Genomic DNA, 23264 nt, shown 5'->3' with positions numbered 1-23264 from the left:
GTAAAAAGCACTGAAACAACAATCAACATTTTGACCTCCACACAAAAATGACATTTTAGTAGAAGCCAAATTAGTAGAATCTTGTAACATATGCAGCTGCTGGCGCAGATTAGCAAGAGAAGGCAAAATACCACTTTCCTGTTTTTCACATTGATTTAGAGCTGTGTAGAGACTTAAATTCATACAAAAGGAAGGTCACACCTGTTAGCAGCCATGTAAAGGCCTGGTCATAGATAGTCTTCAGAGAATGCCCAGACGTCTGTGTAAGCAGATAACAAAATGGCAACTGACCACAGAGATGAAGTAATTTCACGGGAAATGAGCAAAAAGGGAAAATGCCTTTGGGAGAATAATATTTATCAAGGCAGCAGAATTCAGAATTGTCAGGGTAATACTGGGCTGATCAATGGGATTTAGGCCTCTTCTCATCTAGGTGTCATAATGCTGAAACTCATGCCCGGTACAATACCCATTTCCCAGCCTCTCCGGGCTGACATTTCACCCATTTACACAAGGCAGGCAGGCAGAAGTGCCTCAGCTTAGAGGCAAGAGAGCAAAGAGCGCTGGGTGTGGAGTTGGCAAATCTGAGCAAGCTCCCACTGGTTCCAGGAGGGCGATCTGACTCAGGCTTGGCACAACCCGACTCCCTTATGTTCAACCCAGGCTGCTCCAACCTATGGCCCTGCTGCTTAGGTCATCTCAGCTCCTCTGAGCCCAGCCTAGAGGGGTGCAGAGCCTGACCCGTTATCTCAGGGGGGCTAGATGTAGATTGACCAAGGACAGCCCAAGCGGGACCCATGCGTGCCAGTTCGGGCCTAGTTGGCCCAATGTAAACCAACCTTCTTCTCATCCCTTCTGCCCCCCATGGGCCAGACTCCATGAAGACTGGCTGCTGATGTCAAACCGTTGCTCGTGGTAGGACTTAACCTTTATTGGTTGCTGGTGAGAAGGGGCGGTGCCTGTTGAGGTGCCTGAACTATATATACTGGCAGCCGCAGCCCCTACTCCCCTTTCCTCTGTGGCTGGGTGTGGGAGGTGAGTGTAGCAGAGGACAGGCCCCAATCTGCTTTGGGAGCTGGGAATGGGTCCAGTGAGGAGGATTGGGGTATTCTGGTGGGGGTTAGGGCAAGTCATTTGCTCTGGTGGTGAGGGGGGAGATTGGGGTGGGCCTGAGGTGTCTTGCCCAGGGTGGGAGGTGGCCACCGCGGTGGGGGGGGAGGTCCCGACCTTCCAGCGCTGGCTGCCATTATGATTCTCCTCACACACGTTAGAACTTTTGGCGTGGACGAAGTGAAGCCGAGTCTGAGTCACTGGGGCCTGCTTTGCCCAGAGCCTCTTCCCACCCAGCCCTGTCCCTGTGCACTGGGGCTGTGAACCTCACCGGCTCCTGTTCCTCGCAGGCGCCTCAGGAGCTGGCCCGCGCCCTGCTGCAGTCACCGGAGAGCTCCCCCCAGAACCGCTCCAGCGCCCGCTGGCCCATGCTTGTCAACGGGGGAAGAACGTTCAGTAAAACAGCAGCAGAATGGCTGAGCCGGTCTCCTCACTGAGCGGCGCGACGCTGCGTTTGAGCGGGTGCGGTGTCCCTCGGGTGGCTTCGCCCACTAAGCAGCGGTGCGAGAGGAAAAGCTTGTTGGTAACTGGGGCTGCTTGGCTAAAACCCGAGTGGCGCTTTTAAGAGTGAGCAAGAGGCTGGTGCTGAGGCAACGCTGAGAGCGCGCTTGAAGACCAAGATTAAACTAACCCACTTGGCCCTGCTGGTTGAAGGAGGGAGCTGAAGAGGGGGGAGGGTGGCTTAATGGAGAAGGTATCAGCCTCTGGAGCTTGGGATTGTGGAGTTGGGCCCCACTCATTGCCCCCCAGAGATTGGAGCCCCCCCCATCCAGCTCCTGCACCCTTCATCCTGGCCAGACTACCACTCCTAGCCTGCTGCTGCACCTAGCGGGGCCACCAGCCACCATGTGCCCCAGGTCCGGGGGGGAAACACGGCTGGTGGCCCCAGGCATGGGGGTTGTCAGTTCTTGGCACTGCCCAGGCCACAGCGCTGTTTCCTCAGAGCCATGCGCCAGAGCTGGAGCCAGGCCACACTCCAGTCCTGGGGAAGCTGGTGGCAGCTGCCCAACAAAGCCCCAAGTGGGCAGCGTCTTGTCCCCGGCCCTTATCCTGGCCCCGCGATCTAGCTGCGGTGACCCTGTCCCCTCATCAAGCCACTGCTGCCCAGCCCTGGCCAGGTGAGGTAATCCGGCTCCAGGGAGCCCCCCACACCACATACTCTACTTCCAGCCCCCTGCCCTGCTTCCTGAACCTCCTGCACCGCAGCCCAAACTCCTGCTCCCCCTCATTCCCAGCCCCCTCCCACAAACCCCTGCCCTGAGTCCCTCCTGCACCACTGCCTAGACTCCTGCACCCTCTCCTCCCCAGCCCCCTCCCGCACACCCCTGCCCTGAGTCCCTCCTGCACCACTGCCTAGACTCCTGCACCCTCTCCTCCCCAGTCCCCTCCCGCACACCCCTGCCCTGACTCCCTCCTGCACTGCAGCCCAGACTCCTGCACCCTCTCCTCCCCAGCCCCCTGCCATAAGAGTGACAAAAGACAGCCTAAATGCGGGCATGAAGCTGGAGTTGACCAGCTATGCTGTAAACTTTCAAGAACTGTGCGAAAAGCTGCAGCAGCAGACGTCCCATTCAATAAAGTGGGTGAGTACAAGGATTCATTGATGCTATTAGTAATCATCATGTCAATTAATAATAGTAAGTTGTATATTTCCAGTCATGGAAATGGGCATTCTTATGTTGACCGCTTGTTCTGACTTTTGATGGAATTTGGCTCTTTGGTTTGAAAAGGTTGCCGACTCCTGAACTAGAATCTACTGATTCAGACACCCAGTAAGCAGCACTTTCCAACTTCATTAGAGTCATTACAATCATTGTGTTACTCAAATGTATACCTGGCACATCCTATTACAATGCAATTACATGGCATGTCTGCTGGTTATTGGCAGGGCTGTTTACTCGCACGTGCAGGCAGGAATTTGTGTGGGGTGCTATCGATGTCCCTCTGTTCTATATTAGTTCCTTTCAAGCTGCTTCCCCGCTCTATTATGGGGCCTGAACAAGTCTTTCCTCAAGCCTAATATTTAACCGGTTTTGTCTCTGCTCCTTTCTAAATCTGTTCATAAATGAATCTCCTCCGCCCAGGTGCTGGCTTTGATCTCCCAGCTGCCAAGAGTCTGAGCAAGGGTCTGAGGGATGCTTGGGTCCATGTGTAAAGAACTTAACAAGCGCCTCTCCTTTGTGATTAATGTATTTGGCATCGGAGGGGAGAGCCATAGTCTTTGTCACTCCAGTGTAAATCCAGCGTGTAGGCCAGCGTGAATGCAGCAGTTGTCTTATTCATACTGGAATTGGAAGATTTATCCGGCATTGCTTAGACCTTGCATTGAAGGGGAATAGATGGCAATGTTCCCATATGAGTCGGGGTGGAAGGGCTTGGAGTTGGGGCAGTCCCAGCCAGCCAACCTCTTTCCCCTGCCTGGTGATTGTCTCTTTTCTGTTTGGTTTTATGGAGCAGCAATCCCATTCCAAGCACATCCCATTGTCCTGGCACAAACAAACCCTTGTTGGGCCTAGCTCTTACCGTTTAGAAGAAATTCTTGAACAGACAGACCGACAAACTCTCTCAAATAGACTAGAGTCGAATTTGGGCTCCACACACACTGTGCATTTTGGACTCTGCCAATCTAATTGTCTTTTTCTGTCAACTCGGTTTTGGGCACAGGAACTCAGTCACGAGGGTTGCACCTTTTATAACCTTTTGCATAGCGCTGATCAAATGTTTTCTGTCCCTCTTTCCCCCCCCCATTCAGATATTTGGCTTGTAGTTTTAAAATAGATCTGCTGTCACAAATCTAACCCCAGGGGCTTAAAACCTGCATGAGGCTCTTGTGATTTTGGCTGTGCTGGTGTTCTATTATTAAAAAAAAAATCCAGCTGAGTTAGTCATCTATTTATTAAATGAAAATCAGTGTCAGCACTCTTATCGAGTAAGGTTAATTAAGACTGCTGTACTTTTCCTGGCACAAGTGTGCTTTCAATGCATAATATAGAGCAATGTTTCTTCAACTTTTTAAGACCAAGGAACACCAAGCAATTTTTTTAATGCGGAACACCAAGGGTTAAGGGGAAAAAAAAAGGACAGGGAAAAGTTATTGAGCAAAAAAAAAAAACCAGGCATTGCCATGGAACACACTTTAAGAAACACTGATATATAGAGGTGGTAAACAATTTTTTTTAACGTGAACGTATAATGATGTTATACAACAGCACATGCCTTTAGCAAATAAATAGCGTGCTACATAAAAAGAAACAATGGGACAGACCATGGCTACCCATAGGCTTTGTACTGAGAACTCCATCCTCCTATAAATATTAGTGTCTAATCCTGCATCACTTTGGTGTCTATTTTCTAGGTCCCTTGTGGCTCATGTAGTCCCACCTTCCATCCTCACCAGACTAATTTTATTACCCATCATTGGTTTTAAGTCCATAAATATATTTGAGAGAGTTTGTCTGTGTCTGTCTGTCCAAGAACTCCTCCTAAACAGTAAGAGCTAGGACCACCAAATTTGCTATGCAGCGTCCTCGTATCATAATTGAAAACAAGGTCAGAGCTTGGTTGTGCCAGGACAATGAGATGTGTGTGGAATATGATACTGAGCCGCTCATCCCCAGCCTCACCACAGAGCAGTGCTTTGAATGACGCCAGTTCATTTTCATTTAATTTTTCAAAAATAAAATCAGAACAAAAACCAAAACAAACACACTCCTCACAGTCCTCACTCACTGAGTTTAAGGACCTAGCAACACTGGATACATCTAGTAAATACAAAAAGAGTGAAGGGATTTCACATACTCTATTGGCAACTTGTTCCATTTCCCACCAAGTCTGCAGTTACCATTTTCCTCTAAAATTATATTTCCACTTCAATTTCTTTGTGTGGCATAAACCCATTAGTTCTGCACTCATCTACAATATATTTGAGAGTTTGTGTGTGTGTGTGTGTGTGTGTGGGTCTGTCTGGCCATGAGTCTGTTGGTTAAAGAACTCCTCAACAGTAAGCGCTAGGACCAGCAAATTTGCTGTGAAGCTTCTTTTTATCATAACGTAAAGCAAGGTCAGAGCTTGGTTGTACCAGGATGATGGGATGTGATTTGTTTCTCATCAAACAGAAAGGGAGGGGTTTGGTAACAGGGACAGTTATACTCTTGAATGGCCACAGGGGGGCAGCAAGTGCCCTAGCACAAGGGAGCAGCCACTGCCCAGGCAACGCAGTCTCTGCCACCCTGGTCTGGGCCCAGGGAGCCGCCCCAGGCATGTCCTAGGTAGCAGCCGGCTGCAGGGCAGTGCGGCCTCCACCACCACGAGATGGCTCTGGGGAGTGGCCCCCATTCCCTGCCCTCAGCCCAACTCCCTGCCCTGACTCCTGCACCTCCACTTCTCCAGCCTTCTGCCCTGAGCCTCCCACATCCCCAAACCCTGCCATGATTCCTGCACCCTCCACACCCCCTCCCCGAAAGGGCCCAAGCCACACCGAGTAAAAAGTTCTAGTTTACAGCCTCTCCCTGAGTTATGAACGAGTTATGGACCAAACATTTGGCCGTAACTCGATCTGTTCATAACTCGGACCCCATTGAGTTACATAGCGACTGCACTGTTCGTAAGCGCGGGTCGTGTTCAGAACTCGGGGACTGCCTTTACGACCGCTCCATGGGAGCTTTGGTCGTAAATGTGAACGGTCGTAACTCGACTGTTCATAACTTGGGGACCGGCTGTATTAATAAGAATAATTGATCATGAGGAAGGTTGGTTTGGTGCAGTGGTTCTCAACCAGGGATACATGTCTCCTTGGGGGTACGCAGAGGTCTTCTCATCTAGATAGTTGCCTAGTTTTACAACAAGCTCCATAAAAAGCACAAGTGAAGTTAGGTACAACATATTTCATACAATGGCTTATTTATATTTTCTGTATGCTATACACTAACATGTAAGAATATTATTTCTATTCTGATCGGTTTATTTTACAAGTACATGGTAAAAATGAGAAAGTAAGCAATTTTTCAGGAATAGTGTGCTGTGACATCTCTGTATTTTTATGTCTGGTTTTGCAAGCGAGTGGTTTTTAAATCTAGTGAAACTTTAGGGGTCTTTAAAGGCAAATCAAAACCCTGAAAGGGGTACAGTCATCTGGAAAGGTTGAGAATTAGTGGTCTAATAAGCAGAATGCAGATTTGAGAATAGCAGTATTTGGTTTCCTTCAGGGCATCCCTGCTATAAGTCGCTCTGGTATACATCCGTTCCACACAAAAGTCGTTGACGCTTGTAGGAACTGATGCATTACAAGTCCTCCCATTCCCCGCTCTTAAGTCGCAGAAAACAAAAAAGCTATTTGCGCAAATGGAAGTCAGCTGCAGGAAAAAAATTCCCCACTTCAAGTTGTTTTGCTGTAAGTCCAAGTTTTTTGGAAGTATCTTGGACTTATAGCGAGGATGGCCTGCAGTACAGATTTTCTGTGGGACCATGAGCAAAACATGCTAACTCTATAGGTTTGCTTTATCACCTGGGAAAGTGGATGTAACCAGCCAGCTCCAGGGCACCATGGGAGAATTAACTCATTCATTCTTCTGAAGTGCTTTGAGGGCCTCTGATGGAAATTCACTAATATTTAACGTACTTTACCTATTTTACAAACATTGTCTCCATCCTCCTTGCTCTGTGCTAACTTCCTAGTTTCCTTAATCAGCCTTCAAGTTATTTTCCCAAATCTTTATTTCTTTTTGCTTCTCCTTTTCCTCTGAATTATCCTATCACTGTGTTTAGAATGTGTGGGAAGCACATTTTAATAAAGATGGCAAAGTACCGATTTAATATACTAATCACCTTAAACCTCACAATTTTTTGCATTTTTTTGAGTAGTGAAATAACCGGTGAAGATAAATGTTTACAACAGTGACCCTGACAGCCCATTGGAGAATGACATTATTCGGACTTGGTGAAGTGTTCAGTGGCACTGAACATGGCTTTGCTCATAAAACATTCCCAAGTAAAGAGAAGATAAATATTTGAAACGTCCATATCTCTGTCAATACAGCTTTTTAAGACTTATTGAGTGGGAGATGTACATATTGCATACACGGGAGCAATAAAACACTGAGCTGTGTGTTCCTGTTCCTTTTTTTGTATTGCTCAAACAAGTTGGTTAACTAGCTACAGTTGTTAAAGTGCCTATGCTAGTCACACAAACATATGACAATTCCCAGTTGTCTTCACCCTAGGCTTGCAGGCTGCAACCAAGATGTCACCTACTTTGTGTTAATTTCCTCATTTCTATAGCATATATGTGCCTTTGCCTCTATAGAAAACATAGGGTTGCAGTTTTTTTTTCATCTTATCTAGGGTTGCCAGATGGTCTCCCAAAAAATATTGGACACCCGGTATTTTTTGGTCGAGCAAAAAAAAAAAAAAGGAACGCGGGATAAGCGGTGATCACAACCCTGCGGGGCCATGATCAGCACTCCTCCCCACCCCCACCAGGCTTCTGTGCAATCCCAGGCTCCCAGCACCGAGGGTGGGGCCACGATCGCTGCTGGGAGCCTATGATTGCGCAGAAGCCTGGCAGGGGCAGGTTCACCCATGTCAGGCTTCTGTCCAGTGCCCAGCTGAAAAAAATCAGAGGATACCAGACACTGCACATGTCTGGTATTGTCTGATTTTTTTACCGGGAAGAGAGCTCAAATACCGGACTGTCTGGTAGGATACCAGACACCTGGCAACCCTACTTGAACAGGATCTCCTCTTGCTGTACCTTTCAGAATCCTTCAGCCTGGCTGCTGAACAATGAGTCCCAAGAAACAAGGTGATACTCCTCCTACAGTAATGAAAACCCTCCTGGCCTTTCACAAATCTTCCCACAAACTTCACCTGTGCAAGAGGGTGGACAAACTTTTGCCCAAAGCTTTGAACAGTTACAGAAAGGTTACATGGCACACATGACATATAAGAAAAGCACTTTGTAGTAATACGAGGGCCTGACAATGGAGGCCTGGTGTGAGGCCTAAGGCCTGAACAACAGTCAATGCTGTGCTAACATAAGCAGAGCTAAGCTGTGAGCAAAAGGCAGGTCCTGCTGACAGAAACTTGGCATGGGCAAGGCTGCGGATATTACAGAAACACACATACCCAGGAGGTACTAGGCACAGGCCATGTGCGTAAACATTTCAGGAGGATGGTAACAGAACATCTCGCTGCAGAAACAGCTTGGTACCAGCACACTCCCCCTAGATAACAGGGATATACCGATCCAGGTTCAGTACTGGGTTGAGATGACAGCATGAGGGAGAGTGATGTTTTGATTGAATTACCATAAACAAGGTAATAGGAGGTATCCAGGTACGTCAGGGGGTGTCAACCAAATACATTTAAGGGTGGCACCTTGATACGCAAGAAGTGATGTAAAACTTGTTTGTGTCTATGTATAAAAGTGTATCTCAGAGGGGCTGTCTTGTCCAGCCTATGGGATAGCAGAAACTCCTGGCCACTAACCGAGCTGAGTCCATTGAGGGCTTGCATATGTACTAGTGTAAACTGTTGACGTATGGTCTATACGCCCAGGGTGCTAGAGACTGTAAGCTGTTTGCCAATAAACCTGGTTCCAGTGCCTTCGCGCCTTGTCTGATTTGTGGTCATGGGAGTCTCTCAGAAGTGTGCGGTGTTGGCTACCTGTGCAGAGCCTGTACAGCATTCGGAAAGAGCACGAGTATTCAGAGAGAGCGCACGCAGCTGAATGGTTATCAACACGGAAGGGAGCAGAACAGATGCCAAAGCACCACACCTATGGCGGCATCTGACAACACACTTAAAAAAACTAAGTAGAATTGATGAATGAGGAAACCCTTTTTTATTTCCTTCCCCCCGGAAATCCCTTGTCTTGCAGGATCAAATCCGCTATTACTCAAGTATAGTCCACAGTAGATACACCGCTCCCAGAAAGGGTTAATCAACAGAGCCCATTCTGTTCATTCCAAAGCAGTATCCTGGGGAAAAAGGAAGGCCGCCAGCACTGAAGAAAGTCATCTGTAAAGCTGCCATCTGTGTGTTCGGAAAGCACTGCAGGCTTCCACTGAAGATGTCATCTTTGGCAGGAAGATCTACCAAGGGCTAGGCCCAAAATAAGTAACGTTGTTGATATTGGAGAAGAAGGGATTTTATCTTCAGTTCAACCTCTTTTTCTTCCCCCACTTCCTTTGAACTTTTCCTCCCAGCTCACTTCCTCCCAAATGTCGAAGCACAGACGTCGGGGTCATCCAGAATGGAAAATTTACTTATTTTCTTTCTGAGCTGAGCACTCTCCCAGTCCAATCTAACTCCTGTAAATCGAGTTCTTTGGGAGTTTTGAAAAGGCCCTCTTCAGGATCTGTGTTTATAGCTGTGTGATTTGTTTGCTTTCCATTGTAGAGGTGGAGAAAATGCGCTGTAGCATATGGATTTGAGCCACTGTAACTAAGAACTACATTCGCCAAATGAAAGTAATAAGTAGCAGGTTTAAAACCAACAAAAGGAAGTATTTCTGCACATAACACGCAGTCAACCTGTGGAACTTCTTGCCAGAGGATGTTGTGAAGACCAGGATTTGAGCAGGGTTCAAAAAAGAACTAGATAAATTCATGGAGGATCATTCCATCAGTGGCTATTAGCCAGGACAAGAGGGATGTTGTCTCTAGCCTCTGTCTCTCAGAATCTGGAATGGGCAACAGAGGATGGATCCCTCGAGGATTACCTGTTCTGTTCATTCCCTCTTGGGCACAGGGCTTGGCCACTGTTGGAAGCCAGGACACTGGGCTAGATGGATCTTTGGTCTGACCCAATACGGCTGTTGTGATGTAATGAATAGGACACTGAAATGCACTATACATTTAAGACTTCCCTAATGTGCCCTGTATCTGAAAAAAAAAACCCACCGACGTAGACTACTGCTTATACAGATATCTTACTCAAAGCTATTACAATATTTTCATTAATTTGGTGGCAATTTATTTTACACAAACTTGTCATCAGAGCCTTACATTTTTTAAAACCACTATTTCCAGCATTAAGTTACAGATCGCTGACACAAGCAGGAGGCATATTTTGGTCCCTAAGTGTTATCCGTTGATTTCCCATCAATGGCAGAAAGCTGTGTGCTTTCAGACTCCAGCAAAGTCATATTTCATTGGCTAATTTGTTTTTTCTATACATCTGGCATGAGCATGAAATGGGTGTGCTCCATCCCCACGGCAACTGTGGAAGTTCTCTTGTATGTGAAGGAAAGGGCACGGTCCGAATATTTTGGAATGGTAAAGCCATCTGTCCCGGAAAGGAAATAATTTAGTAAATACATTTCAATTTGTAAATGTTTTCATTTAAAAAAATACTTAAAAAATGACATAGTTAACTTGAGGAATTATGCCCCATTTAGATACTTAATTCAGAAATTTGTGTGGAAAAGGAGTTTTAATAATGCTTCAAGTGGAAATCTCAGAGCAATTTACTCAAGTTGCCACTTCGTATGGATCCATAACTGGTGATTATGTGCAGCTCAGTCACTGGCAGTGGATGTTGTGCACGTGCAGACTGATTGTGCAGTTTAAAGAACAATAAAACTAGGACAATAATGTTAATTAATTACTATTAATCCAAGGTCCCAGCTGTTTGTGGGTGTTTAAGATGTCATGGAATTTTTCAAAAGAGTAGAAGCCTTAATGCAAGTGTTCCTCCTCCTAATCCAACTCTGCAATCTACTCCTCTGAAATTATCCCCATTCATTTTAAATGGTTTAAATTTTTAATTTTCTCATTGACCCCATGGCACAGTGCTGCTGGCAGTGGTCATATTGTCCATGTGGTTTAATCTCAGGGGTTACAGCATTTCAGAGGTAGATTAATTGAATCTTACAGAGATGAAAAGTTTGCATTCAGAGTGTCTGTCATCTGAGGATTTCAAAATACTTCCTGGGCAGTCTTTATTACCTCATGTGTTGAGATATAGGGCATGTCATTTTTCTGCTGCTGCTTCTGGGACTATGAACAGAGGAACATAGACCTGCTGGGCTACGTGTGGAGAGTTTTTCTCAGAGTTGGTTGCTGTGGAGCTCATGCTACAAAAAAGGAAGAAGTCGGGTTGTGCTGGCAGCTGGGCCGACAGGTCTGACAGGAGGCACAAATTACATGTTTGTTCCCAAAAGAGAGTAGTGCTGCATTTTGCTTCAGATTCGTCTGTTGCTTGCAAGGATTATGATGCATCAGCATCACCAAGGAGCTTTGAAAGATGATGCCACAAAAGATGATGGTCTTTCAGTCAACACATGGGACATTCATACTCTTCTTATCCCTAGCACAAAGCATTCATGGGAACGTAGCTATGATGTAGTGGGGGTACCTGGCTGGTTTCTATGCTGCTGGCTCTGGGGTAACCCCCACTGGCTGCTGTGGGTACCACGACCCAGCAAAACACTATGCAAAGGGATCTCTCAACCAGTATGGCCAGACACCCCCCCATGGAGAGGAACAAAGGAAGGTGGAATGCTGCCCTGGCTGGGGGGCAGGTCTGGAAGAGTGTTGGTTAGTTGCTGGCCGGGAGCATGGAAGAGACAGCCTAGGGAAAGGGGCTGGAGTTTAGGGGCCCAGTCTCCCCCATCTTAAGGGGGCCTGAGGCATCCTAGCCCAGCTCTGTGACCAGATTCCATCTGTGCTGTGCTGTATCCTGAAGAGGCAATAAACTTCCTCTATTCCACCGGCTGGTGCAGTCTGTTTGTGCCATTTTGGGGTGCAGGAGACGGGGGACCCCCAACGCGCCGTCACAGTAGCTACCATTTTATGTCAGTATAATCCACACCCCTGACCCAACCCCCAGTATAGACAGCACTATGCTGATGGGTAGGCCTTTCTTGCTGAGATAACTACCCACCTCTCAAAGGGGGAGGGAAGGATTTATGACAACAGGAGACGCCAGCCAGTCGGCATAGCTAGCGTCCTCTCTAAGCACTATAACAGTGCGCCTGCCTTAGTGCAGCTTTGGCCACTGCTGTGATGTGAATGTAGACAAATCTTACTCACTGTCTACCCTTCACCCTGAGGCACTCTGGGGGGAAGGAAAATAATGAACAGAACCTATATTATTGGTCCAAAATATTTAAGCAGCAATATTTCAGCAACAAAGCAGCAGGAGATTATTTTCTTCCGAATTGTAATGCCGGATAATGCTGTTTCGGTGGCATTCCAGCTTGTTTGCAGACTGAAGTCAGGAAAATTGTTTTCTCTGTGGAATTTTAAGCGAGAATTTGGGTTTGAAGGGGTGGGTTGTGTAGAGAGGAAGCAATCTTTAAAGCTTTACATTGCCATTCTGCTGTGCACATCAATTCCATTAATACTACTTGGTGCTCTATATTGCCTTCCATCCCAGAATCACAATATAAGCATTATTCTCCCAGTTTCCCAGTCTTTGCTCAATGCAAATGTTTAATTTACAAACAGTGTTACTCAGATTTGACTCAAAAACTGCACAGGAAACTTGCCTCCTGGAACTCTACAAGACCATTTTTAGCAGCCAATTGCACCACGCCTTAAAACTTTCTTGTGCCATGTGAAGACAGAGCCTTTATATAAAGTCCCCAAAATTATTTAGGAAAGAGCCAATGGTTTGTGACTAATCCACTAACATAAACTGACAGATCTACAAGAAAAGTCCTTATTATTTCATAATATGGACTAAAGTATTGCAAACTACTAAGCTTTTGGTGTCCTGATGGAAAAAATTCTGATAGTAATATATGAAAGTAAATTCTTTTGATAAGCAAATCCCTTTTCAATGTGTTTGATTCATATAAGCGATGACTATTTGGCAATTTGTGCCTACATGGTTTTATTAAAAGATGACATTTGCACAGTCCAATCCTCTATACCATCTAGCAAAAAATTTGCAGAACAGTCGGTACATTCTTCAGATGTAGGATAATTCCATAGTGATACTCAAGGTAAACATTAATGTGTTGATCCCAATAATGAAAAATGTGATTGTACAGTTGTTTAAATCAAAGAATGCAAATCATAGTCTATTCCACTTTGAATTTGCACAGGCAAGACTTTTTTATATTGAAAGCAAAATATTGATTACTATGTAAAAAAATTAAGGCTCCTAACTTGTAATTATCAAGGATTTGTATATGAATGTATGTAGTGCTTTTAATAATAGAAATATTATTACCTTAAATTTTATTCCAAAGAATTCCAAGAGGGCTCCTACAAATATCCAGGAGATATTTCACTACCTGTGAAATGCAGGGGCCTCTGATAATTATTGACTTTACATTTCTCAGCAACACTGCACAAGATTAGGATAGAACATGAAGACCCAGATCATAACCAATAGAAAATATAAATAGAATTTGACTATTCTGGAACTTTTCTGGGATATTTGTGTATAATTTTAGCACTGGGTTTGTACAAACAATTAAAAAAAACCATCCTGCTCTTCTTAGTGAACTGGTGGGCAGTATAACAGCTATTTGATGGTGCTTCTGTAGGTTTGACTTACTGGTATGTTTTTTCACACACCCCTGAGCATATGAATATAAAAAACAAAAAACTATAATTGTTTTCATTTGGAGCCATTTCACAACCCCAAACATTACTCTTCTCATGGCTTTCATAGTCTATTAGACCTTCAAGTGTCAGATGCTTTTTAAAATGATACGCATTTTATAGTTTACTGTGCATCTATAACTGTCATCTACTTATTTTTATTTTCTTTCTGATTGACAGCATACACATCTTTCATGTTCATATTGTTGCTTCCTTCCCCTTTAGCCTCTGGAAGAGTCATGACCAAATTAATGTGATTCCATAAAGTAGAGGGAGGTTCCAAAGAGGCTGGAGAAAGGTTGTTCACTGTAGTGATGGATGGCAGAACAAGGAACAATGGTCTCAAGTTACAGTGGGAGAGGTCAAGGTTGGAGATTAGGAAAAACTATTTCACTAGGAGGGTGGTGAAGCAGTGGGATGGGTTCCCTAGGGAAGTAGTGGAGTCTCCATCCCTAGAGGTGTTTAAGTCTTGGCTTGACAAAGCCCTGGCTGAGCTGATTTAATTCGGATTGGTCCTGCCTTGGGCAGGGGGCTGGACTTGATAGACTGCTAAGGTCTCTTCCAGCTCTATGATTCTAGAGGGGTTGGGTTTTTTTGGGGGTTTTTTTGCCCTATAGATTACTAATAGAGGGTGAACCTTTCTAGTCTGGCACTCTCCAGTATGGCCACATCCAGGGTCCGGTATGATTATAGTTAGCTGGCCGTCCACTTATGGGTGTGGCCAAGTTTCCTGTGGTCCCATAAAAATTTGTTTACAGCCACAGTCCTGGCTCTCACTGCTCTGTGCTGTTAGTTAGCTCTAATTTGCCCCTACATGTCTTCTAGTAAGCAGTTGAAGAGTTGGTAATGCTGCTAGTGAACACTGATCTCCTGTGGATTGGCACATTCTCTGGTTTGGCACCGGTCAGATCCCAAGGGTGCCAGACTTAGAGGGGCTCTATCTGTATCTACAAAATGGAGTTGCATATTAGTAGCTTTTGAACCCAATTTCAGATTTGTTTTTTTTTAAATCACGTGGTAAAGGCTGCATATGTTTTTTATTGAGAGTTTTGAAACTATGAAAACCCTCCAACTATAGTAAACCGTTCTGTGTGTCACAATCTGATTTATTGACCCATGCAGTTTAGATTTTAACACCTAACTTAAAAATAAAGCTACAGAGCAAACAAATCTCTTTGGATAAACAAAAGAGGCATGGGAAAAACACACTAGTGAGCCGTGAATTTTCATAATCTCTATTTTCAAAGGTAATCCAAACATTCGAGGCCACCACTTCTTGCCCTCACCACGTAAGCCATAATACCTTTTCCATAAGTGCCATTAAAGTTACTTTTTGAGCATGCTCTATTTTTACTAGATGCAGCGTCCAAGCAAAATAGACCCTACGGCTGTGTCTAGACTGGCCAGTTTTTCCGGAAAATCAGCTGCTTTTCCAGAAAAACTTGCCAGCTGTCTACACTGGCCGCTTGAATTTCCACAAAAGCACTGACTTCCTACTGTAAGAAATCAGTGCTTTTTGCAGAAATACTATGCTGCTCCCATTCGGGCAAAAGTCCCTTTTGCGCAAAACTCTTGCGCAAAAGGGCCAGTGTAGACAGCTGAGATTTGTTTTGCGCAAAAAAGCCCCGATCGTGAAAATGGCGATCGGAGCTTTTTTGCACAAAAGCGCATCTAAATTGGCCACGGACGCTTTTCCACAAAAAGTGCTTTTGCAGAAAAGCTTCCGTGCCAATCTAGATGCTCTTTTCCGAAAATGCTTTTAACTGAAAACTTTTCCGTTAAAAGCATTTCCGGAAAATCATGCAAGTCTAGACGTAGCCTCCTAGTATAATTTTGTCTGTGTAACAACACTGCAATGAAGTTCTATAGACATAACAGAGGTTTCAGTTCCAGTAATGCACAGTATAAACTGTAATCATCCATTATAGCTGGTTAGAACATACCTCTCGTAATTAGTATTTTGGATTAATTATTTGCCAGTTACATCTAACATGCCTGGAAATTAAGTGGGTTCTAGTTATATGTTTCCTCATATTCCGTGAAGTCTGCAGAAAGTGACCTCCGGGGGCAAACCCCAACTTTGTCTGGTGAAAGGAGCAAGAATCTGTTTTTGGTAAGAGGTCTCTCTATCCCTTCCAATCCTGATCCTTTTTTTTAAAGCAATACACTGTCCGAGAGCCTCTTTGTAGTTAACTAAGTGAATCCTAGACCTTGTCAAAGTGAAATTGTTCTAAGATTTGCAGGATACATTGATATAAAAGTTGGATCACACACCTAATATCCTCTCTTGCCATAACTGACCACGGATGGAATATTGAACACTGTCTATCATAGGCTTTCTCTCTGCACTCCGTAAAAGTACTCTGGCCTGCTGGCTTTCCCTGCTGAAGTCCATGCAATTTAGAAGAGAGGGTTTTTTTCCAGCTCCATCACTTTAAAATCTCCACCACAGGACATAGCACACTAATACCAACCCTGGTACCTTCCCTTGCAACAAACCCCGTTGCCAGCTTTGTCCACATATTCATTCTGCTGATACCATTATTGGACCTAACCAAGTGAGTTATAAGATCAAGAACACATATTCCTGCGCCTCCAGAAATATAATCTATGCTATCATGTGCCGAAAGTGTCCGTCTGCTATGTACATTGGACAAACATCTCAGACACTTCGCCAAAGGATTAATGCCCACAAAACAGATATCAGACAAGATCACAAAGAGAAAACAGTTTCTTGTCATTTCAGCCAGAAAGGACACAGTCTCAATGACCTGCTAACCTGCATCCTACTTCAGAAGACATTCAAATCTGCACTTGAAAGGGAATCCTCTGAACTGGCATTCATGCTAAAATTCGACACCCTCCGCACCGGACTTAACAAAGACTCCAACTATCTTACACATTACAAAGATAGCTTCCCCAATTATCACCTCTAATACTATTAACTCACAGACATTTCCCCTTCCCCACCTCTAATATCATTAACTCACTGGCATTCACCTTCCTTCCCCCCCCCCCCCCACATCCCCCTTCTGTTCTGTAATGTGATTTGTCCTTTTCATATTTGTTCATTTTTTTAAATTGTATCCTTTGGTATATATGGTTGTGACTGTTTTCTTCCATTATTTGATCTGAGGAAGTGGGTCTGGCCCACGAAAGCTCATCAGCTAATAAACCATCTTGTTAGTCTTTAAAGTGCTACATTGTCCTGCATTTTGCTTCAGCTACCCCAGACTAACACGGCTACATTTCTACCACCACACTAGGTATCTCAAAGCATGGTTTTTCTCCATTAACTGGCATTTGCATAGCTCTTGTATCTTGAAGGTGACATGCAAAGTAAATTATCCTTCTGTGCTGGCTGGGCCATCAGAGTAGGTTGGAAGACAGAGGCACACCCAGGACGTGCTACACAGAGGGAGGCAGGGGGCAGGTTCTGCTCCCAGACCCCGCAGCTGAATTGGCGGCGGCGGCCCCCAGCGTGGCGCCTGGGGGCAACTGCCCCCCTCCAGTCCCTCCCTCCCTATGTCACAGTCACAAGGGCAATCCCTTCTTTGCTACTACAGCCTCAAATGAGAGACTGCATTAGGAAGCTGTTACAAGGGTTGCCAGGTGTCCAGTATTCACCCAGACAGTCCAGTATTCGTGTCCTCCGTCTGGTAAAAAAAACCCAAAATACCGGACATGTAAAATGTCCGTTATCTCCTGTTTCCCTCGGACAGAAGTCCGGCAGGGACAATTTTCTCCTGTGTCTGGCGAGGGTGGGGGAGTGAGGAGCATGGGGCCATGTAAACAATTTTGGTCTCCCCCTTCTTTTCCTCAACAGAATTTTTTCCCCAGTGGGTTTTTGTTTTTGTTTTTTGCACGGGGGTGGGGCGGCAGTATCTTTGGTTAAACCATCTGGCGACCCTAGCTGTTAGGCCTCCGAGGGAGCAGCTACAGGAAAACCTGAAGAGCTTTCTTCCTCGGTGCTCAAGATGCAGGAAAGCCGAGGATGGAAGCTCATGCTTGGATGCCAGGGACAAGATCCAGCACCCCCCTTGCTGCCAAATTAAGCAGACATTAAAATAAACCAGCGAGATTTACTGGTGGAAAAAGCAGCGACGAGAGAAGGTGAAAAACAAGGAGACATGACCCTTCCTTAGAAGTAAAAATAGGAACAGCTACAATAACATCAGCAGCCCCTGCCGTGTATCCCATGTCAATATCCCTGCTGTATAAAAAGCTACTGTATCTGCAGTAGGTCCTCCATATGACCTCCAACGAGCAATTCCTCAAAGAGCTTATAATGCAAAGCTTAACCACGGCTGAGTGGGCAGTTCACATGAGATAGCAAGCAGAAAAGTCGTTGACTTGCATACAGAAACGTAACACATGCTTGCTGGGGGTTTTGTGTGTGTGTGTGTGTTTTGTCTAGGTAACTGTAACATCTTTGTTTCTCCCTCCAGTAGTTACAGCTGCGGCTGCTCAGATTTTTCTGCTTTAATGTATTGAATTAAACATGGAGCTAATCAATTCCTGGTTAAAAAGTCACCAGCAAACACAACTGAAAGTTGAATGAAAGGCTCTCCCTTTTATTGTTAAATCACCCTTGCCAGAGATCACGTACCCCCTGGACCATATAAAATATTTCATTGCACTGTAGCAGCATTTGTTATAAAAAGATACAGGGACAGCTTACACACACACACACACACACACACACACACACACACACAAATGATACAAACCCAGCTTGGTGTTACATCCTCCATCTACTCTGTTTACTTATAGTGTAAGCATTTCCGGCAAGTACAATGACTAGACATTTGGTTGCTGCGTGGTTTTTGCTTTGTCCTCAGTTGAAATGATAACGAAGGGTTCCCGCTGAAGGGGCAAAAACAGAATAAATCCCTCAGCCAACCACCAGACTTTGCTGCAAGGACTTGCATCCCCAGAATGTAACTGATCACAAGAAGTTTTTCGAGATCCCTTTATTAAACTATTGGCAGCATGTCACTGCGCAGATCCAACAATTCTAGGCTGATGACCCTAGAGGAATTGAGAACACAACACTGACTATTATATTCCTTGCCCATCCTTCTGTTTTGATTTGTTTTTAAATTAAATGACTCAAAGTGAAATGTGAACCACGGGAACAGGTAGCCTTTGGAGACATCGCGTTTTCAGATAGAGTGCACCAATTAGAGACATAATGATGGATTGCTTTCATAATCTTCCAGGGATTTGGTTACTCAGCAAGATACAGGAGGCAAAGAAAACTGGAAGCGTCATGGGACAAGTAATGAGGATTATCAATAACCCAGAAGACTACGGGGTGAGGTCTTGCGATCACATGTGGAGGAATATGAAACAACGGAATTACTGTTTTAAAAATTCATGCATCTAAATATGGTCTCTTCCAAAAAATAAGATCAAGAAGTATTTATTAGGGATTTAATTCATCCTCAGTAGCTATGGCAATTTTATCCCAGACAACTTAATGGGCTTAAGTTTTACATAAGAAAACTTGAGCCAGAATTCAATACAATACAAACTTCAATTGTTTCAATAGGCAAGGAGTTTGGGTCATAAGCAGAGATAGTCTAAGCAAGTTCTAGCTATTACAGCTATGGACAGGGTATGGCAGAGAGATGCATATTCAGGTCTTGGAACAGCTGGATTAGCTGTTTTCCTGAGGATTTTACACTCTGAAGCGTGGTATTTTTGTTTTCTCTTCTGCATGAATATTGTTCCCGTAAAGACTATTGTTGTGACTATTGACTATTATGTGATAGCAAAGAGGCAGAATGAAATATTGCAGGTTAACAGAGATGACAGTAAAAGATAGAATTACTCATTTTATTTGTTGATGAAAGCTAAGAAAACATCCTCTCTGGTACCAAACAGTCAAATTCTCAGACAATGAAGCAATTTTCACTAACTGTATATCATAGAATCCTAGGGTTGGAAGAGATCTCAGGAGGCCATCGAGTCCAACCCCCTGCAAAAGTAAGACCAACCCCCAACTAAGTCAGTCTAGCCAGGCCTTAAAAACCGGTAAATAATGTACATACTTATGACAGGCTTTTTGCCTGCAGTTTTGAGGTTTTTGTGTGGTTCCCTTTTTCCGGAAATTGGACTGAGAAAGGTATGAAAAAGGCTGAGTAAGAGTTTGGGGTAAAAAAGAACAAGCAGCTAAGATATTTCAAAAACAAATAACACCTAAAGAGCATTTTAAGTGTTCCCAAATGGCCATTTTTTTCTGATTTATTCTGTGTGCTGCTGTAGGAGTAGCAGAAAGAGGAATCTACCATTATTTCATCTTTGTGCTTGAGTTTCTTTTGTCTCCCAGTGTCGAAAGCCTGCACTAGAGTACTTGAAAGTTTTGCAAAGTTTAAACAATGACGAGGGATAAAAATACAAGGTAGATTTGAAAACTTGGCTTCTGCTTTCACTGGAACAATGGGTCTAGGTGGGATAAAAAGTAATCAGCTTAATCTGAATTAATCTGAGGTCGATACAATCATGACTGGTATGGTAAAAGTGACTAAGGAAAAGTTACGGTATTTATTTATTCCCACAATAAAAGAACTAGAGGTCACCAAATGAAATTACTAGGCAGTGGGTTTAAAACAAACAAAAGGAAGTTTTTCTTCACTCAGTTCACAGTCAACCTGTGGAACTCCTTGCCAGAGGATGTGGTGAAGGCTAGAACTTTAACAGGGTTCAAAAAAGAGCTAGATAGATTGACAGGGGTTATGTCCATCAATGGCTATTAGCCAGGATAGGAAGAAATGGTGTCCCTAACCTCTGTTTCTCTGGAGGTGGGTGACAGGGGAGGGATCACGGGGGCTTACCTGTTGTAATCCCTCCCTCTGGGGCACCTGGTATAGGCAGACTGGATACTAGGCTAGATGGACCTTTGGTCTGACCCAGTATGGTCGTTCCGATGTTCTTATGAATAAAGGGAGATTTATATAGGAGTGGGAAGTAAGAATATGGGGGGAGGGGTTGGCAGCACATGTGGGTTTTGCACCTGTCTTTCCCACACCCAGGTGCCATCCCCGTTTCTGCTGCCAGCTCCACCAGCCCCGGGTCCCACTGTCCCTGGCAAGGGGTTCCATTTTGGGAGGGCTGCGGCCACACCTACTGGAATGCTACTTGCTCTGCCTCCAGTTTCCCTGTCAGGGAAGGAGGGGAGAGTACAGTGTGTGTGTGTGTGTGTGTGTGTGTGTGTGTGTGTGTGTGTGTGTGTGTGTGTTTCTCTCACTCCCAGCTGGTGAAGGGAGGGGGCAGAGGAGGCACACACACTAGCTCTGTTCTTTCCCCTTGCTCCCTGATCGTCAGAGGATCAGGAAGAAGAACAAACCGCTTGGAGTCCTGCCACCAGCCTTGGCCTGTGGCTAGGGTTGCCAACTCTCGCGTACTGGATGGACCGCACGCTCTTTGTGGCAACCGTGTCCAGTCCATCTGGTCCGGGAGAGTTGACAACTCTAAGCGTGAGCCCCGCCAGAGACGGTGAGAAGAACAGGGGTGGGGGCGCAGCTCAGTCCCTTCCCTAACTGTAGTGCCAGCACCACTGGAGATGTTAGACATTAGGAAAAACTTCTCACTCTAAGGACAGCTAAGTAGTGGAATACATTGCCAAGGGCGGTTGTGGAATCCCTCCCGTTGGAGGTCTTCAAGAATGGATTAGACAAACGTATCAGGGCTTGTCCAGTATATTTGGTTCCCCCTCAAGAAGGGAAGGAGACGGGGATGAACTAAGAAGCCTTCTTGAGGCCCCTTCCAGCCCCCCATGTCTATGATTATATTAATTTCACACTGCAAATGGCACCCGTTGATTACAGAGAGGGGAGGATGAAATCTAAACAGCAGCACAAATTAGAGTTCAAATAAATGCAAGCAAAAGTTGGAGTTTGTCTCATGAAATAAAGGGAGTCGCCCCCCCCCCCCCCCCCCCCCGAGATACAAATATCTGTGTCTCAGTAATTCATTGTAGTTGAGTTTGATCGCCTATCCACTTTTGGCCAGGCTTCTGTTCTGGTTCAATAGTGAGGCCAGCCACTTATGATATATTCTCTTTTCAAAGGGAAAGTGACCAACCCGGGAAGGCGCATCTAAACCCTATAACTCTATTTTTCACCATCTGTATAATTGTTAGGGTCCTTTTCCAAACAACCATAGATCATCAGAAGGAAACAAAATGATCAGTGAAAAAACTGACACGCACACAACGTGCACTCTGAATGATGCCAGTAAGATAAAGATCAATGAAAAGGAAGTTTATCTGCAAAAAATAAACAGCTGAATGTATTCTTAGCTGGAGGCTCTGGCACATGGTTTAAATCTAAACTGCTTGCTGGAAAAATGCCACATGTAGCTACTGGTTCACAGGAAGACACACACAGTCAAACTTAAAAGAAGGTAGATCCTTCTTTGTAGATGTACTCGCTGGCTAACTGAATTATTATGAATAACCTTCCCAATCTTTGAAGATGTGCATGTCCCAAAAAAAATATTTTTATCGGAAATTCCCTTGACTGAATTAAAGGCAAAAGGTTTTCCCACTGTTCCAAACTTGCACAATGAAAGTTGCCTTTGATATGATTGTAAAAGGTGCTTTGGATTCATACGTATGTTAAAGCATTGATGCCGTCTTTCTTTCATCTACTATATATTTTAAAGAGTCGGCGCGTCTCTGTGTCCGTCTGTCTGTGTGTCTGTCCAAGAACTCCTCCTAAACAGTAAGAGCTAGGACCACCACATTGGGTATGCGGCTTCCTCTTACAACTTAAAGTAAGGGCGGGGGCTTCGCACAAGTGAGAATCCCACAGAAAAAGCAGTCAGAGGCCTCACATAAGTGAGAAGCAGGGAAAAAAATCCCCAACCCAAATAAGCAACAAACGCCCTCTAAAGTGACTGCCGACTGAGGAGGAGAAAGACACTCCACACATTCCCCTCACACACCAGAGCCTAGGGGGGACCCAGGCTAAAAGATTTTGTGTGTTCCTGCCCTGCAGAGGGGCAGCGGCTCGGCTGGAGGATCAGTGTGGGCTCCCCAATGCTCGGGGGAGAGTCCTGAGCCTCAGGGCTGGATCCAGACATACCAGTGACCTCCGGGCCTTGTGTTCCTCACCCCTGACTCAAAGCAAGGTCAGGGTTTGGTTGTGCCAGGACAATGGGATGGGTGTGGAATGGGATGTGTGCGGATTAGCCCGCAGTAAGAGGCACCAGCCCTTCCTGTGGCCAGATATGGGCCAGACCTTGGGACCTGCCCCAGCATTGGGGCCAGGGAGAGGACGCTGCCCAACTGGGGCCTTGTTGGCCCCAGCTTTGGCACATGGAACAATCTTCCTACCATGCAACCCGCCCTGGGAACAGCCAGGCAGCCACCACCAGCTTCCCCAAGGCTAGAGCTACAGCCTTGTGTTCCCATAACACAAGAACGAGGTGTCACCAAATGAAATGAATAGGTAGCAGATTTAAAACAAACAAAAGGACGTATTTTTTTCATGCAACCTGTGGAACTCTTTGCCAGAGGAAGTTGTGAAAACCAGGACTTCAATGGGGTTCAAAACAACACCTAGATAAATTCATGGAGGACAGGGCCAT

General features: G+C 45.1%; 1 non-coding gene across 1 annotated transcript; it reads left to right on the top strand.

Moving 5' to 3' along the window:
- The first annotated feature begins 1555 nt into the window (after positions 1–1555).
- On the top strand, positions 1556–1690 carry LOC112543975 (small nucleolar RNA SNORA76). The gene has a single exon (XR_003087270.3). It is a non-coding gene; the product is annotated as a small nucleolar RNA SNORA76 (small nucleolar RNA).
- Positions 1691–23264: the final 21574 nt, after the last annotated feature.

The sequence above is a fragment of the Pelodiscus sinensis genome, chromosome 21 (assembly GCF_052426305.1).
Source record: "Pelodiscus sinensis isolate ZL-2025 chromosome 21, ASM5242630v1, whole genome shotgun sequence".
Lineage (NCBI taxonomy): Eukaryota > Metazoa > Chordata > Testudines > Trionychidae > Pelodiscus > Pelodiscus sinensis.
The sequence above is the reverse complement of the archived record's forward strand: the minus strand, read 5'-3'. Positions and strand labels throughout refer to the sequence as shown.